The sequence below is a fragment of the Pteropus vampyrus genome, unplaced genomic scaffold, assembly GCF_000151845.1.
Source record: "Pteropus vampyrus isolate Shadow unplaced genomic scaffold, Pvam_2.0 Scaffold869, whole genome shotgun sequence".
Classification (NCBI taxonomy): Eukaryota; Metazoa; Chordata; class Mammalia; order Chiroptera; family Pteropodidae; genus Pteropus; species Pteropus vampyrus.
The window spans coordinates 184,800-203,544 of record NW_011889650.1 but is presented as its reverse complement, the minus strand read 5'-3'; the positions used below and the strand labels follow the sequence as shown (position 1 = coordinate 203,544).

The following is an 18,745-nucleotide window of genomic DNA, read 5'->3' as shown; positions in this document are numbered from 1 at the left end:
AGCTCATATATTTTGTGATTTGAAATTCCTCTTAAATAACTTTGGATTTGTTGCAGTCGTGAATGGGATACTGTCTATTACATGTTCTAATTAGTTATTGTTTTTGTGTGGCAAGGCTCTTTGATTTTACTATATTGACCTCCCATACACTATTTTTCTGAACTCCCTTATTTATTCGCATATTCCACAGACTTATTCCTTTTATTTTTCTAGATAGATAGTTGTATTGTTACCAAATAGTAACCCTTTCTTTTCAATATTCATATATCTTACTTATTTTTATATCCATATCTCTGGCTTTAAGTTCCAGTGCAGTTTTGAACAGTAGAGGTGAGAGTATATATCTGCCTTGTTCCTGACTTGAATGACAATGCTTCTAACATTGCTGTAGACTCAGGGGTCCTCAACCCCTGGGCAGTGTACCGGTCCTATTCTGTGGCCTGTTAGGAACCAGGCTGCACAATAAGAGGTGAGCGGTGGGGGAGGTGAGTGGTGAGGGAGCAAGCGAAGCTTCATCTGTATTTGCAGCCGCTCCCCAGCACTAGCGTCACCACCTCAGCTCCATCTCAGATCATCAGGCATTAGATTCTCATAGGAGCACTGGTCCCTGGTGCCAGAAAGGTTGGGGACTGCTAGTAGAATTTAGGAAAAGGAAGTTCCCTTCTATTCTTAGTTTGGCATAAGTTTGTACTATGAACTCATGTTGAATGTCTTTCAAAGGCTCTTTCTCCTCTAATTTGTTAATGTGGACAATTACAATTCAATGTATTTTCTAATGTTAAATCATGTTTTCATTTCTTGGGCACAGCCTGTTTGCTTATTTAATTTACTGCTGTGTTGACTGCTATTTCATTTAAGATAGTTACTGCTTTGTGAATGAGCTTGGCTCAAGTGTTCTTTTCGTGGGGGTGGGGGCTGAGGTCTTCATTTGGTTTTTGAATCGGGGAGAGCTGGCTAGGGATGCTTTGGAAAAGTTTACGAAAAGCTAGCAGTTAATTTTTCCTGGTCATTTGGTAGAAGTTGCCTCCAAAATAATCTTGTTCTGGACATTTAAGAGTGTCTTGAATTGTGAATAGTTTCCATGTGTATTTTGAAGTTCTTTTTGTAGATCAATTTGTTTTTTTTCTAAAAAGTGGTCCCTTTTGTTTAGGATTTCAAAATTAATGGCATGATATTTATAATAAAAAGTATTGCAGAAACTCCCAAACTTATAGACCAATTGACAGAAGAACACAATGAGCACAATACGCCTGATATTTAGCATCAACAATAATTAATTCTTGGCCAATGTGTTACCACCTATCCCCCCACAAATCCCCACCCTCCATTTCTGCAAATGGAATAATGTGAAGTAAGTTCAAGGCATCACACCTAAGTATTTCAGTATCCATTTCTAAAAGATAAAGAATCTTTTTAAAAGCATAGATAGACTTGATAGAATTATTAGTCCTAAAAATCTTTGTCATTAGTATCAAATATCCAGTTATTTTTCACACTTATCTAAGAGCCTACTACTTAAAGAAAATTTCGTTTCTTTGAATTGATGTCCAAATACCATCTATACATTCTGATTATATCCCTTAAGGCTTTTTTTAAGTTATAGATTTCCCCCATATCACCGCTTTCCCCTTGCATTGAAAAAAAAAAAAGTCTCATGTTTTGTCCTATTTTCCATAGTCTGGATTTTGCTGACTGTGACACTTTGGTATCCTTTAACATGTTCTTCAGGCCCCTGCATGTCTTTAAATTGGGAGTTAGAGTTAGAATTAGAAGCTTGATAAGATTGTTGTCTTCCTTCCTTCCTTCCTTCCTTCCTTCCTTCCTTCCTTCCTTCCTTCCTTCCTTCCTTCCTTCCTTCCTTCCTTCCTTCCTTCCCTCCCTCCCTCCCTCCCACTCTATAGGTGATGCCATGTACCTCTATTAGGAGGTATATAATGCCTGGTTGTCTCTTTTTGTATTGATGGTAGCAGTCACTGATGATCACGACCTTTATTATTCTTTTAGGGGTCATAGAATGATCACCCTCTCATTTCTCCTTAATTAGCTGAAATACCTCTATACAAGCATGCCTCAGAGATATTGTAGGTTTGATTCCAGACCACTGCAATAAAGCAAATCATAATCTTTGTGTTGGTGTAGGGTCTTGCCTTCAATTTGTAAAAAAAAAAAAAAAAAGCAACATCTGTGAAGCATAATAAAATGAAGTATGCTTCTCTGTAGAAACATTTTCCTGTCCATAGTTTGATTATCCTGAAGGGAACTTATTGTGTTCCATTAGATTAAAATCTTTGCTGCATCTCAATTTTGTACAAATTTACTTGTATGTTCCTGTTTTTCTCTTTAGTAATTGCTTGTATTTGCAAAAATGCGTATAAGTAGGTCTAAAGCGATGGCTTGTATTAGTTGGCTCAGCTGTTTTCTATTTCATTATTTCTGCATTTATTTTTGTTGTTTTCTGGTTTCTACTTCTTTAGGTTGAATATGCTATTTATTCAGTAGCTTCTTGAATTGGTTGGCCGTTTAAATATTTCTTATTTTCTAATATATCTATTTAAAATTATACATTTCTCACTGAATACCGCTTGAGCTGCATCACACAGTGTTATAGCTTCATGTGTATCTCTTGAATATTCGACAAGTTGAGCATGTCATTCTTACTTATGCTTTTAGAAATTATATTTTTGTTCTCTTAACAATGTATTTCACAGAGTAAGAGATTTTAATTTTGATGATGCCCGATTTATCATTTTTTCCCCTTCTATGCATCGTGCTTTTGGTTTCAAGTCTAAGAACTCTTTGCTTAATCTGGGTTGCAAAGATCTCTCTTTTCTAAACTTTTTTATTTTACATTTTATATTTACTCCTATGATTTGTTTTAAATTTATTTTTGAATGAAAATTGAGGTGCAAAGGTTTATTTTTACCATTCATAGAAAAGACCTTTCTTCCACCATTGACTTGCTTTTGAACCTTTGTCAAAATGTCATGGGCATTTTTGCGTGGCTCTATTTCTGTGCTCTTTGTTCTGTTACATTCATCTATATGTCTATTCCTTTGCTAATACCACATTGTTTTGATTACTGTAGCTTGAATCAGATCTCTTAAAACTGCATAATGTAGTCCTTCCCACTTTCTTCTTCTTTTTACCCCCAACATTGTTTTATCTACTCTGGGACCCTTTACCTATCCATATTAATCTTAGAATCAGTTTATCTAGATCTATAAAAATCCTGTTGGAATTTTGATTGGAATCGCATTCAATCTATAGATCATTTCGGAGAGAGTAGATATTTATTATTTTGAATCTTCCAATCTATTAAATGATATCTCTTCATTTATGCAAGTTTTTCTTTTATTTCTTTCATCAATGTTTTGTACTACAAAATCATTTTAGCATACAGATCTAGTACATGTTTTCTTAGATTAATAACTCAGTATTTTCATTTTTGAATTATTTTAAGTGGTATTTTTAAAAATTTTCACTTTATAATTATACATTGGTAATATATAGAAATTGGATTGATTTTATTGGTTGACCTTGTATCCTATGACCTTATTATGCTTACTTGTTAGTTCTAGGTGTAATACTAAGATTTGAGCACAGATATCGGTCTGTTGGGCACAGATCTAAAGAGGACATGTAGCACTGTCGTCTTCTGCATAGTAGAAAGGTCCTCCACACAATGAAAAGACAAATGAGAGAGCTCTTCTTTTGAGTGGCAGTGAGCCATTTCTGTGGCCTCAGAGAATTTAAGATAATCTAGAGGTTCAAAATTCTCAAATGCATTTACACAAGTATCACTCTCCCATATGCCAGATTCTAACTCCTTCCCTTTTAGGAGCCTGATTTTGTCACAGGGCACTTGCCAAGGATAAGAATCCATTCAAAATTTTTGAAATTCTGCTACTCTGGCAATTAAATCCTGAGTCTGATCTGTAGCTTGGTTAACTCAGAGGTAGCAGAAGATGGGAGTCTTTTTAAACACTGCTGAGGGGTTGAGCTTTAACTTACACATTGCTTTGAATTGGCTACTTAATTGACCTGAACCTGTTGCTTTTTCTCTTCAAACCATCACTGCACTCAACAATGGCCACCCAATTTCAGGATTCTTATTACTATTATCTCTTAAATGCCAGAGTTATTGCAAAAGAAAAACGAAGTTAAAGGACTTACTCTACCAAATTTGAAAACATGCTATAAAACTGCAGTGATCAATATAGTGAAGTACTGATTAGAGTATTGGTGTAAAGATCAAAAGAATAGAGCTGAGAGTGCAGAAATAAACACTTAAGTTATGGTCGATTGATATTTGATAAAAAGACCAAGGTACTTCAGTGGAAGAAAAGATAGGTTTTTCAACAAATAGTGCTAGGAAATTAGGGTATCTACATGCAAAAATATATTATAAATTGGAGTTCATCAAAATTAAAAACTTTTCACTTCAAACGACACCATTAAAAATGAAGACAATCCATAGACAAGGAGAGAGTACTTGAAAATTATGTATATGCTAAAAAACTCATATCTAGAATATATAAACTCTTATAACTCAATAATAAGACAAACTACCTAATAATAAATGAGTAAAAGGTTTAAATAAACATTTCATCAAAGAATATATATAAATAGGTATATGAAAATATGCTAAACAAAATGCTAAGGTCATTAGGGAAATTTAAATTAGAACCACAATGAGATGCCACTTTATACTCACCATATAATAGAATTACATTCTTCAATTCAAAGGAACAAAAATACTGATGCATTGTAAAAACATGGTAAAGCCTCAAAAACATGCTAAGTGAAAAAAGCCAGACACAAAGAACACATATTATGATTCTATTTTCATGAAATTTCCAGAAAAGCCAACTCAGAGGCAAAATCATATAAATGTTTTTTTCAGTGGCTAGAGTGGGAATGGAGATTGATTGTAAATTATTTTGAGGGAATTTTGGGGGGTGCTATTGTTTGAATGTGTCCCCTAAAATGCATATATTGAAATTCTAACCCACAAAAGTGACGGTATTAGTAGGTGGGGCCTTTGGCAGGTGCCTAGGGCATGAAGGTAGGGCCCTCATGAATGGGATTAGTGCCTTATGAAACAGGATCTGGTGAGCAGATTTCACCTGGCCAATGCAGATTAGATTTGGTGCCAGGGCTGAATCTGTTGACACTTATAAAAGTCAGATTGCAGGGAGGCCAGCCCCTGCCCATTTTGGGCCAACTGACTCCCGAGATTTGTTCAAGAAATACTGTAGTTTCGGCTGGGGCTGGTTATCTGTCACTGGGATTGTCTCCGAAGGTGTGTGAGCAGCGCCCTGTTGATTGTTGCTAACAGAGCATCCTGTCAAGAGTCTATGTATAGTGCCAGATGGGTACTAGAGTAATCAGGGGGATCACCTCATAAACTACATAAATGTCTAACCATTGTACTATATACCTGAAACTAATATAAAATTTAAAAAATAATAAAATAAATTTAAAAAAAAGAAGATCTAGAAAGGGCCATAGCCACTTTCAAGTGAAGACACAGCAAGAAGGCTGTGAACCGGGAAGAGGGCCTTCACCAGAATATGACCAGACTGGTGCCATGATCTTGGAGTTCCCAACTTCTGGGACTGTGGGAAATAAATTTGTTTTTATAAGCCAACCATTCTGTGGCATTTTGTTAAAGCAACCTGAACAGACTAAGACAGGAGGTGATATAAATGTCCTAAAACTAGATTTTTAGGTGATTGTTGCACAGTTCTATAAATATACTAAAAGTCAGTGTATTTATACTTACAATGGATAAATTTTATGGCATGTAAATTATATTTTATTAAAGCTATAAAAGTATGAATCTGCTAATAGTCATAACAATAAGTCTGATTAATTGTTAGCCACCACTAGCCTAGATGAGCAAAAGTGGCATTGTGCATATTAATGCCATTAAGCATTAGCTGAATTGCTATCCATTTAAAAAAAAGTTTTGATAATTCTTACACTAATGTCAATGGCCAATAAATATTATCACTCACTATGCCTTGGTGGCTCAACAAGAGCTTTTATGAAATGAACTTTATCCTACTAGAGCATCAGAGCTGAATCATTGTCTGATCCTGCCCTTGAACAGCTAAGGAATAATTACAAAAACTACTTAATCCCTTTAAGTCTCAGACACTTAATTTAATGGAGGCCCATGAAAACAGTAAGTTGATAAAAGATATTTACATTTGAGAGCGTAAAATGGCTATCAGTTTTATTGAGTTTTAGGAAGCCATGTCTGATTTGTAAATCTTTGCTTTTCACACAATATTTCGTATAAAACAGTCAGTAGTCTTTATTTTACTCCTTTTAAGAGGTATGTTGATAGTCTGATGCAGTGGACTTTAGCAGCTTTAATCTGCAACACTTGAGAAACATGACATCATGATACTCTGAACTTAATGGCTCACTGTTTTAGTCTGTTATCGCTGCTATAACAAAGTACTATAGATGGAGTGGCTTATGAACAGCAGGAATTTATTTTTTATAGTTCTGGAGGCTGAAAGTCGAAGATCAGGGTGCCCGCATGGTTGGGATCTGATGAGCACCCTCTTCTGGGTTGCAAACTGCTGTCTTCCCATTGTGTCCTCACATGGTGGAAAGAGAGCTAGAGTTGTCGCTTTTAAAAGGGCACAAATCCCATTCACGAAGGATCCACCCTCATGACCTCATCACCTCCCAAATGTCTCACCTCCTAATACTACCACATTGTGAAATAGGATTTCAACATGTAAATTGGGAGGAGGGACACAAACATTCACTCCATTATATTCACTGTAGCCACATGATAATGTTCATATCTCACATCAAGGTTCTTGAAGCCTATTGCAAACTCATCTCAACCTCCTACAGTGCCAGCTTCTGTCACCCCATCCGTGCCCTATACTCTAGCCATATTCACCTTCTCACTGTCCCTTGAGAAATCTAAGCTCTCTCACAACTACATTCACTGTGCTTGTTATTCTTTTGGCTAGTACTACTCAGTTTATCCTTCCAGGAATGGCTAAAATAGCACCTCTTTTATGAAGCCTTCCTCAAATATCCTTATCCCATTTTCTCCTTATATTTATTTATAATTACTTCTATTTATAATTACTATTTATAATTACTTCTTTTGGTGCACTTATTACAGTATATTATGTGTTTTATTCCTGGTAAGTTGTACATCTCTCAAGGTAGAGACCATACCTATCTATGCTTCAATCCTTAAGTCCCAGTATAGTCTATGGCACATGGTAACCATTGAGTTATGAATGAATCAAGGATGAATGATGTTCAGTCACTATTGCTATCTTTAAAAAAATACACAGCTCCAAACCTCCAAGTTACATCATCTTTCAGAGGAGGATAAATAAGACAGACTGACCTATATGTAACCTGTAAGAAGGACAATATTTAGAGAAGAGAGTGGTGAGGAGCAGAGCTGGGGTGTCTAAAATATTGTTGTCAGGTATTCATATATATGCGGCATCTGAAGTCAGAGATATCACAAGATTAGAAATTTACAGGTAAAAAAAGTGAAAAAAAGGTAACTATGTTAAGTTATAGATGTCTTAATTCAATTGTGGGACTCCTTTCACAATTTATATAAATATCAAATCATCTCATTATACACTTTAAATATATTATAATTTTACTTATCAATTATACCCCAATAAAGCTGGAAGAAAAACAAATTTACAGATGAAAAGTTAATGATATTTTTAGAAATTTTCTTTAGATATTATTTAAAAATATGCTTTATCTCAACTATTAATAAACAGCTTTTGTATAGGAAATATTTCTCTGGTGATAAAATACAGAGCTGGTTATACTATCCATTGCCAAAACCATCATCTTGACTCTTATCATAGTGGCATTCCCTTTGATGTAATCAATACAGTAATAATAGCTATTACCTATTGAACATCAGCTACACACTAATAATTGTCCTAGTTGCTTTGCATATATTATTCCAAATCTTAATACACCAACAATATGAGGTCATTTTACACATAAGTAAATTGAAGTTCAGAAAGCTATTGCATATTTTTTAAGATTACTTAAGTAAAAGAGCCAAGATGTAAATACAGCTTTCATCTTATCCAGAATTCATGATCTGTCCTCTGTGTCATGAACAATTTTGCTTCATAGGTGTTAAAGGGGGGTATAGGTAGATGAGAAAACTGTCTACATATATGTATATATAGTTGATATATATATATGTATATATAAGTTCTATATATTGACGACATATATATAGTAAATAACGGTAAATTGTGAGTACAAGTTGTTTCAGAAATAATTACAAATTTGGTGACCAATTAATTACATCAGATTCCTTTAAGAAATAGTATAATAGTTATTCTAGCAGTAAATAGTAGCTATATTTAATAAATATTTAGGACATTTATTTATTGCATATTAATAGACTGTTCCACATATAAGAACACTTGAGAAAATATAAGCCAGCACTGTTGGGTATTAACAACTTTTAAAGAGCTCTGAAAACTGGCAACATGCTTTATAAAGTGTATCTTTATTAAACAGAGCAACCTAAATGTTGAGGAATAAAGTCACATCTAGAAGCAATCATTTAAGTTTTGTCTGTGCCTCAGTGCACTTCAATTGCTATTTTAATAATATCAGAAAAATGTGTTTCTATATGTAAATTCTAAAACCACATATTTTGCATTACATTTACATAAGCATTCAGGGCACTGCTTAGGACAAATATGCACTATTTGGCGTATTCCGGAGCTACAGGGTTTGAGTTATTATCAAAAGGATCTTTCACCTCTAAATATGAGCCTTGTACCTTCAATAGGCATGTAAAATATTAGAGCCATAGGCTTGTTGGAGAAACATTATAATAACATGTATTAAAACCATGACAAGTAAACAATAAGATCATGGGTAAAAAGCATAATTATATAAAAAGTATTTTAAAGAAAAAATATTTGTCTACATAAAATGTAGTAATAGATGATTTTACATCCCTGGTTGATGTGGCGAGCTGGAGTGTGTCACTCCACTTTGCAATTTAAAAAAGCCTAAAAAAACTTCAAATTCATAAGTTTTCATGAATTTGTGAGAGATTTGAGGTTGAAAGGCAACCAAGTGTCCCAAAATCTGAGGAAAAGATGTGAGCACTGGCTTACTTGGAGAAGACACAGCCAGATGACGGTAAATAGAATTCACCCAGGATGATGGGCAAATTGGTAGAGACTGTGAACCCCATGAAGACCACAAAAATGGGGGAAGTCTGCAATATCTTCAAGGCTTCCTCTGCATGTACCTTGCTGAGTGCTCATAGAAAAGATTAGCGGAAATCTTTAAGAAAGTTCCCTTCCAGTGCAGACCAAGAGGAGGGGAACAGCAGCCACTCACTGTGGGAGGGCACGAGAGTCCACTAAGACACTTCTCACGTATTGTCCCTGTTAAACAAAATCCTTCATCTGTGGGAGAAAGAAAAATAATACCCTTGCATTTAGAGTTCTGGTGAAAATCCATTGCAGTTGGAAGAAAGGAACAGATTTTTAAAAATCTCTTCTGGGGGAGGGGTAGGAATTGAGTGCTGAAGCCAGAACTAGAGCTGAAGGGAGAATAAGAGGACTGAGAAGTCCAGGTCCATGAGACCTAAGGATCCTGCCTCCCTGTGAGGCATTGAGAAGGACACAAACTTATCAATATCACATCTGTAGTGTTTTTGCAGAAAAGGCATAACTTCAAAATCCATTCATGAGAAAACATCTGATAAAATTAAATCGAGGGGCATTCTATAACATATATGACTAGTACTCTTCAAAACTGTCAATATCCTGAAAGGTAAGGAAAGACTGAGGGACTGTCACGGATGAGAGGAAACTAAGGAGACATGACAACTAAATGTAATGTGCTATCATGGATTGGGTCAGAAAAAGGACCTTAGTAGAAAAACTGGTAGAATCTGAATACAGTCTATAGTTTAATCATATCGTACAAATTTTGATCTCTTAGTTTTCATAACTGAACTATGGTTATGTGAGATGTTAACATTAGGGGGAGTTGAATGAAAGGCATACAGAAACTTTCTGTACTATATTTATAACTTCTGGGATTTTAAAATGATCTCAACTTTATGTAATACCTTGTGGTCTTGGCTATGCATTTCAAGAATTTTTTTTTTCTTGCCTGGCATTTCTGTGTTTTGTACTACATGGTTTTTCAGGTTGCCTGTTTTTCTAAATTGCTAGAAATAGAAATGCTCATTTACTCTTAGGTGTCCACTAAAACTGTTCTAACAGTGTATCCAGGTTACCAGTGATTTACTTGATGTCAAAGCCACTAACAACTTTTAAATCCTTTCCTTAATATCACTTGATACACTACCATGTTCTTTGAAGAATTCTTTTCCTTTAGACTCTATGATAGCACACTCTCCTTTTGTCTTCACACTTATATGTAGCCCTGCTTTTTGAGGATTCCTTGCAGGTATGTATTTCTTTGCTGCGCTTATCCCAAGACTTAGAAGTCTCCCTTTATTCACCTTCTACATCTCATAGATCACCAAGTCTCGTTGATTTTATTTCTCAAATGCTTTTTGTATCTGTTCATTTATCTCCATCACCACTCTTTCTTTGTCCAGGAAAACATCGTCTCAATTGCTCCAACAGTCTCGAGTCGTGTCTAGGTCTCTGGCCCATTCTTCTAGCGTAATTGTTCAAAACCGAACCTGATAATGATAAGCACGTGTTTAAAAATAGCTCAACAGTTTCCCCATTGCCATCAGCATGGTTTTCAAGGCCTTTCATAAGCTCACCCCTACTTGCTTCTTCAGTCCTGCTGCTTTCATCCTTGAGTTTTCTTTTTTACTCATATCCAGAATAGCATTACTTCTCCTTTGCAGGTACTAATCACCTTTGCCCTTGGAACATTATTCCTTGCTCTCCCTGCTTTGTCACCGAGTTAATTCTTATTCCTCCTTTGCATCTCTCCTTTGATATCATGTCCTCTGCAGGCTATCTCTGACTCCCAGAACTGGGTTAAATGCCCCATTGTACAAACTTCCATCGTAACCTCTAATTGCTTCTATCAAAGCGCTTATTGCACCACTTCTAATTGTTTGTTTGTATCCCTATCTGAACTGTAACTTCCCGAAGAGCAGCAACCTTGTCTTGTTAACTATGTTATCCCCACAATAGCACTCAATAATTTTTTGTTGAGTGAATAAATGACATTAGGAGAGATATAGCGTCATCCGTGAGTGATGCCACAGATGAGGCTATATCTCTCCTAATGTCATTTATTCACTCAATAAAAAATAGGCTTTGGTTAGGCATGTTCATCAATCAGCCCTTAATGATTAGTAGACTAATTTTCATTATAATATTCTAAATGCACATGTCTTCCCTGCATCCTCTCTGCCATGTAGCCATTTTACCATCTTCACCATACCTGAGAGTCAGTAAATGGAAAACAAGTCAGTGACATTATGGGGCTGTCCAAAAAGCATTCACATCATACACAATGTCTACTACACATTCCACTCCCTCCCATATCACTTACCATCAGCTAGTGAAAGTCAATTAATTGAAAAAGATAGTTGTTATTTTTTTGTTTGTTTCAAGAATGGTAGCAAATGGTCTGTCTGATGGTGTGGACACATAGTAGAGAATCTATGGTGAGACCATAGCTTCTCATTGTTTCTCTTTTAGAAACACCATTTATAGCTTTTTGCACTTGGCATTCATTTTCTCCCTGTTAAATAGAGATGTTGCAGTGCAGTCAGTAAATTAGTAATGGTTTCAACCTTTCAATTTGGGGATAGTCTTCATAAAGTAGTCACACAGAGACTCGTGCCAAGAATATGAGGTCATGTGCTTGAACATATTCATTTTTTTATTTGAGCATTTTCCTTCCTCAACCAGGGAATCCAAATCATTTAGTTCTTGGCCTATACTATCCTGTTTGAGTGTTGATTTTTTCCATGCTATGTATCATCTTACCACTTAGGCTATAAAGTTTTCAAGGGCAATGAGCAAGTGTTATGCTTTTCACATAATGATTCACTTGATAAATTTTTGAAGATGAAGATCATGTATTGGATATGGTTATTCTATGCAATAATAATAAATACAAATGTTACCCTTTATTAAATACATGCCATATTCTAGGTACATTGATGTGTGACTTCGTTTCAGCTGCAAGATATGTTTGTGAAGTAGTTTTCACATTTTATAGATAAGAAAACTGAAGCTTAGAGAGTTAAGTTATATGCACAAGGTCATATAGTTGTAACCACGATTGAAACCTACTGACTGATTTCAAAAGCTGTACAGCTCAGTGGTTTAAAAAAATTTTTCCCATGGACTTTTTTGTAAAAAACACATTATTATCCAAGCATAGTTTATAAAGACAAAATCAGAACTGCTCTGTTGAAGCAAGGAGTCAAACATTCCCTCGACTGTCCCTTTCCTCACTTCCCACAGTGACCCATGTGACATAGGCTTTGATTTACCAGGGCTCCAGAGTATAAAGTTGAAATCCCCCTCACTATTCTTTGTTACCTCTGTTCACCCTGTGACCATTTCTTATTTGGTTGAAGAAGGGATTATACTGAAGTGATGAAATCACATTTTATTCTTGTCACACCTTCCTTATGAAGAGAGAGTGTTTTATGAAATAGTTTCTATGCAACTGCTTAAGCCAAGTGCTGTAGGTAGCTCATAATAATTTGAATAGCAATGCAGATTTTGTTTCCATCAGCAGGGGTTTCACGCAAAAACCACATTTGCATTTCTCAGTAATAACGAATACCTGAAGAAACAATTGAAAACTGGTAATTCTTCTCAAATGAAATGTAGGTGATTGCAAAGATCTAGTTGAGCATGAGGAAAAGCCTATATATGAAGATAAGCTGGCTTACAAATGAAAACCATCAAACTGACTTCTCCCATATTCAGTCTATAAAAAGGGGATGCAATTTATAATGTGTGTCTGACACTGGATCATCTGGAGTAGACTTCAGTCACTTTCAGGTTAGTCTGAAACAAAGATAGAAGCCAGGAGCCAGATGACAAAGCTGTGGGTAAAGATTCTAGAATAATAACAGAGCAGGGAACGATAATTCAAAGTACAGAGAACGCGTTTGTCCTTGACAGATGTTAAAGAAGATACACTATGGTCTTAAAGGGCAAAAGTTAAGCCCAGTTTCTAATATTATTTATGTTATAGTTTTCCTAAATGATATTTTAAGTTAAATGGTATTATTTTGCACAAATGTACATAAAAAGATTACTTATTGCAACCCATTAGTGTGTCTTCGGAAGATTCTCTTCACTGCTGTTTTCTCTTCACAATGAACAAATGATTGCAGAAAAGCACTCATTGTGACTTGGGTAAAAATATTCTGAGAAAATAGTAACTACAATGAAGAGAAGTTAAATATATAAAGGGGAATGCTACTTCCATCCCTTATGGATTTGAAAACTCATGAGCTATATGATTAAAAACAAGTCTCTAACTACTCGGAGCCACATTTTTCTCTTTAAAAATGAGGGTATGTTGAGAATGAGCACAAGAGGGTGATCAAAAACAAATAATCAGTCTTAAAGCCTCCACTTGGAGCTATTATACTGTAATTTATACTCACTCCATATGTTGCAAGTCTCATGGTCAAACCCAAAATCAATGGGACAGGGAAGGCATGAGAAGGACTTGAAGGAAATAATTGTGAACAGTGTCTTCCACACCACCCTTATAAAATAACCATTGTCAATATTGTGTATAGCTTTTATACTATGCATATTTGACCTGAATTTTTATGGACAAATAGACATTAGCCATGCTATAAATGTTTTGACTTTTCATTCATAAATATATCGCCTCTCTATAAAAAGCTCTATAATCCTTAACCAAAATATCCATATATCCCAACTTTCTTTTCTAAATCTCATATATTCACATCCATTTCAGAGATCTAGTTCTATAATTTTAGCAGTACTATACTTTTTTAATCTTCCAAGTTTACTTACAAACTTGATTTAAATGAACTTTGGAACATCTTAAGTGGGAGACGAATTCAAGTTAATACATAACTGTTTTGATCATTCTGTTCGTTTAACCGTAATTCATTTGACTATTTAGAAAAAAAATCACTTATCTACCTAATTATTCCTACATCAGCCTGCCCATGTATTATAGAATTTACACAAGATAAGAAGCAGAGGAATTTATTCTGAATAGCAATTCTCTCCTTGAATATATCCCTAGCATTCTAATAATAATGAGTCCCCATAAGAAACTAATTTGAAATATTCTGTCAGTATTTAATGAAAAACAATACACCCTGAAAGAATGTACTCAATATAAATACTAAATGTGGAAGGGTGAGCCTCCCGAATGAAATTAATGACTGACTTGCCAATCTCTTCTTGAAAACACTTTTGAAAATGTCAATTGCTGTCATCATTTTTCTTATTTGTAAAGACCATACTGGATGCCAAACAAGACTCATATCCTATGAAGATAGGCCTTGAAAGCACTTCAAGGCAAATACCAGGGCAGCTTCTAAAAAGTCTGATGTAGTAGGTTTTTTTTATGGATACTGATAGATATCTCAGGGACTAGAGAGTGGGAGAAATAGATACATGGTTCATTCCATCCCTGCTGTGGTGTGGACTTACTGTACAGAATCTACCTTTACAAGATATGATCTCAAATTGAGCTTCTCCTACTAAATAGCTATGTGACCTTGGGCCAGTCTCCATCACCCTAGAACTCAGGTTCCTCATCCTGGCTTTCACATCAGAATACCTCTGAAATTTGACCGACTATATAAAATATTCTTTCCAAACCTCAGTTTCCTTTCTATAAAATAAAAATAATGCTAGCATCTCTATTATGAAGCTGTTGTGGTTATAATAAATGAGACAGTGTATGTGAAAGCACTTTGTAAATTACAGAGTTCTATATGAATGCTCAAAGGAACATCTATGCAGCTTACTTCAAAAGATTGTAATTAAAGTATGAGTTAATTTGTATTAATGAATGAATGATCGATTTCACTATCATTAAAGGTAATCTTTCCTGCCCATCTCATCCTTATTTGTGACTTTGTTATGGCACTGGCTATAGTCTGCCATACAATGCAGGTATTTATGTTTTTGCCTTGCCCACTAGATTCTGGGTACTTAAAAGGCTCAATTCCTTTTTTATTTATCTCTTTGTTTCCTGTAATGCATATGGGCACATGGTGGATGCTCATTAGATTGAGTCATGCTGTGTCAGACACTATTCCAAGCACTTTCATGTATGAATTATTTAATCTTCAAATGCTCAAGTGTGAATAATGAAAGCTTAGACCAATTTGGTGACAGTGAGAATGGAATATAATGATAAATTTAAGAGAAACGGGCTTCCTTAACAGTTTTTTGAAAATCTGCTATCAAATTCAAGGCAATAGACCAGGAGTTGATTGAGAATTTATCATCTTTGAGAATTTTATCTTCTTTCCTCCATGATACGCTTCCAACTTATCTAATAAAACACAGAACACAAGTTCACAAGTCCTCTAATTTTTTAATTCAATGTTTCTCCGCCACCAGAGAAATTCTGTTAGGATAAAATACATTCCAGTTCCAGTTCTTTGTGTTCGTGAACATTGGACAAATCATTTCCTCGTGTTTTTCTTCTCTGTGTATTCTAAATTGTAGGAAATTATAATGGCTATTTCCTTCTAAGAACAAAATACAAATAAGTCATAGCCATATTGGCCTCTTCCTTGGAGCAAAGTTAATATATAAAGTGAGACTACTTTATGGCGTTCCTGTCAGCAGAAATCCTGGTTTCTAAATGACCTTAGTAGAAAGAAATGCATTTTTTTTTTTAGATTGCAAGTAAAATCTGAACATTAAAGAATAATCTGACAGGAAAAACTAACAAATAATTAAGCATGTTATCGAGAGTATCCATTTAAAAAGTTACCTATAGGACAATATGCCCATGGATTCTGTGAGGAGGAAGGTACATTTTCTATCTCAACACTTTGAGATCAGGGTTAACTTTTCACTATAAACACAAAGTGGAAGCTGCTTATACTATAATCCATGAATTGGCAGCAAGAGAAAGGATGATTCTTTTTACTTCAGTTATTCTCTCCATGAGATTCCTAGGTACTTTGAAGAAGAAGTCATGGCAACAATAACTGGCTTAAAAATACATCATGTTTAGCCTCAGGATATCCTTGTAGTTGAAACTCCTAGAACAGTCATCTTATGCTATGCTCCTAGGATAGGCAGAAATTGAGGGCTCTAATTCAGCTTTTGTCTGTTTGTTCTGTTTTGCCCTTACTGAAAGTATGTTACACCTACATAATTGGTTGAAAGTTAGAAAAATTCAAACAAACTTGTTACCTAACATTAGATAGAACCCCTTCCTCCCCTTAATTCCTGGCCATTTTACTGAAGTCAATCCATTGGTTAGAGAGTTTAGCTGATATTTCCTTGATTATTGGCATAAGAAAATCTGCCCAAGGACCTTATGGTAGCCTGCCAATGAGGTAACTATCATAAAGAGAGGACAAAGAATATGAAGGATTGCACATGTATTTCAGTTGTATTTGAACAGAACTGGTGTTAAATATTTTTTCACTCATAATTCCCTAACTTCATGTTATTACATCTATTTCTATTCCCTATGCATTATTTATAGAGGAGCAGATAACTTCTGATTTGCCTTACAAAATATAAAACACATTTGAATAAATTCGAATTCTGAAATATCTTGGAATAGAAATTAAACTCTGAATATACAAAGTGTGACTTAAAAATAAGGTGATTGATTTTATAATGTGAAGATTTGAACTCATCCATCCAAATAAGTGTCATCCCCTTCTAAGTTGTCCACATGGGAGAACATAAACTTATTTCAGTGATGAAGCTACTGCTCAAATAATTCATGAAACTACATTCTTGGAGTTATCTCTGGAGCTTGTGTCTCACAATCTATAAAATATTAATTTAGCGTCTTCCATGCACCTGTCACCATTTTTGTATTACTTCCATCATTTATAAGTAGATTTTTTTAAAACTAAAAAGTAATGTGAATTACTCTAATAAATGTGAGGTTGACTAATATTTTGGTCTAAAACAAGGTAGAATAACTACTTTGACAAATTTCTCAAGTGGTTTTCAGCTGGCTTCAAAGAAAATTCCAAATGATTAAATCCAAACTTTTTCTGAGCACTAGTGATAGTGTTGGAGCAAGTTTTATTTTAAAGCAACACCTTCATTGAACATGTAAGGTGTACTATATATTCAAATTAATATCTTTAATTTCATAGAAAAAATATAAATTCTTATAGGTTTAAATGTGTTAAATTATTTAATATCCTGAGTATATTTTATAGCGTGCTTTTTTTCGTAAAATCAAAACAATGTCTATCATTTCTGTCATCTGCTTTACTCATGTGGTTAACATAAACCAAATTCTAGAGATTTTCATCACAGTTGTAGTGCAGGGTGCAGTCAGTTGTTCAAGACTCCTAGCCTATTAAATCCAAAAGAGTCTCCCTGTCAAACTTAACTATAAGCTTTGCAAACCAAACCAATGAAATAAGTAAAGCTTCAGAATTATGCATTTAATTCCACAAATTTAATATTGATGATTCATTCCAGGATGATGTAATTTTATAATATATAATGATATGTCCTTAACGGGAGTATCATGTTCTATTGTCAGTATCAACTGCTAACTTATGACTGGATTGTTTTTATTGGGTACATTCTCACCAGCATAGCATGGCTATTAATCTTGTTTGAAACTTTAAATTATATTAACATTATTTTTGCCCATGAGCAGCTAAAAGATGTAATATGGTTGTCTTTGATTATACTTTTCTTTTTCGCTTATCATATTATTTGTCAATATGTCAACACTAAAACAATTAATGTTTTTTATAATATCAGAAGTATTAATAGTCCTATTAAGATGAGGTGGATTATAAATATTCTCAGAGCTGATCAATACAGCATATCGTTATAGAAAGAAATCTAGTTGACTGAAGAAATGATGTACATGCTTTTCAAACATTGAGTGTAAGAGTGATTGAGGTTGACTTGACTCAGTACAAATAAATATATTCTTCAAAACACAAAAGTTCCAATAGAGTGTAGAACGTAGATATTTTGTGAATAAATGGTAGGCATCCTGTACTTTTTCTTCTTGTCAGTTAGAGTACTTTGGCTTCAAAGCCCTATGCAATCCAAAAAGTCCATCAAAACAATAGAAAGGATGAAAATCTATGTAGAAAGTCCAAGCTGCAATGAACAAATGTTTTGATGATTTCTTACCAGATTAAAGAAGATAGCATAGCCATTAAATGTAAAGGCTCTGTTGTCAGACTGCCTGAATCTGAAACCCACTTCTGCCATTAACTAGTTGTGTGACCTTGAACAGATTTATTTCACCTCTCTGCACCTCAGTTTCATCATCTCTAGAATGGGGATAATAATCATCTCTTCATCCAGGATTACATGAGTTCATGCGTATAAGCACTTAGAACAGTGCATAGCATGTAGTGACTGCTCTTATTACTAAGTATCATTGAGATATTTTGTTTTTATCTAAATTTTAAAAAGTGATTATTTTTTTTCCTCCCATGGATACTATTGGGAAATGTCTTTCATTTTATGTTTTGCTCGTGGTAGTCTGGGATTATTTTAAAAATTTAAAAGTTGAGTTTGGTTAGTTGACTTTT

At 34.6% G+C, this 18,745-nt stretch overlaps 1 protein-coding gene across 6 annotated transcripts in view; it reads right to left on the bottom strand.

The window, feature by feature from the left end:
* LOC105309820 (putative MAGE domain-containing protein MAGEA13P) overlaps window positions 1-18,745 on the bottom strand; it is a 105,390-nt gene that overhangs the window by 5,909 nt on the left and 80,736 nt on the right. The window lies entirely within an intron of this gene.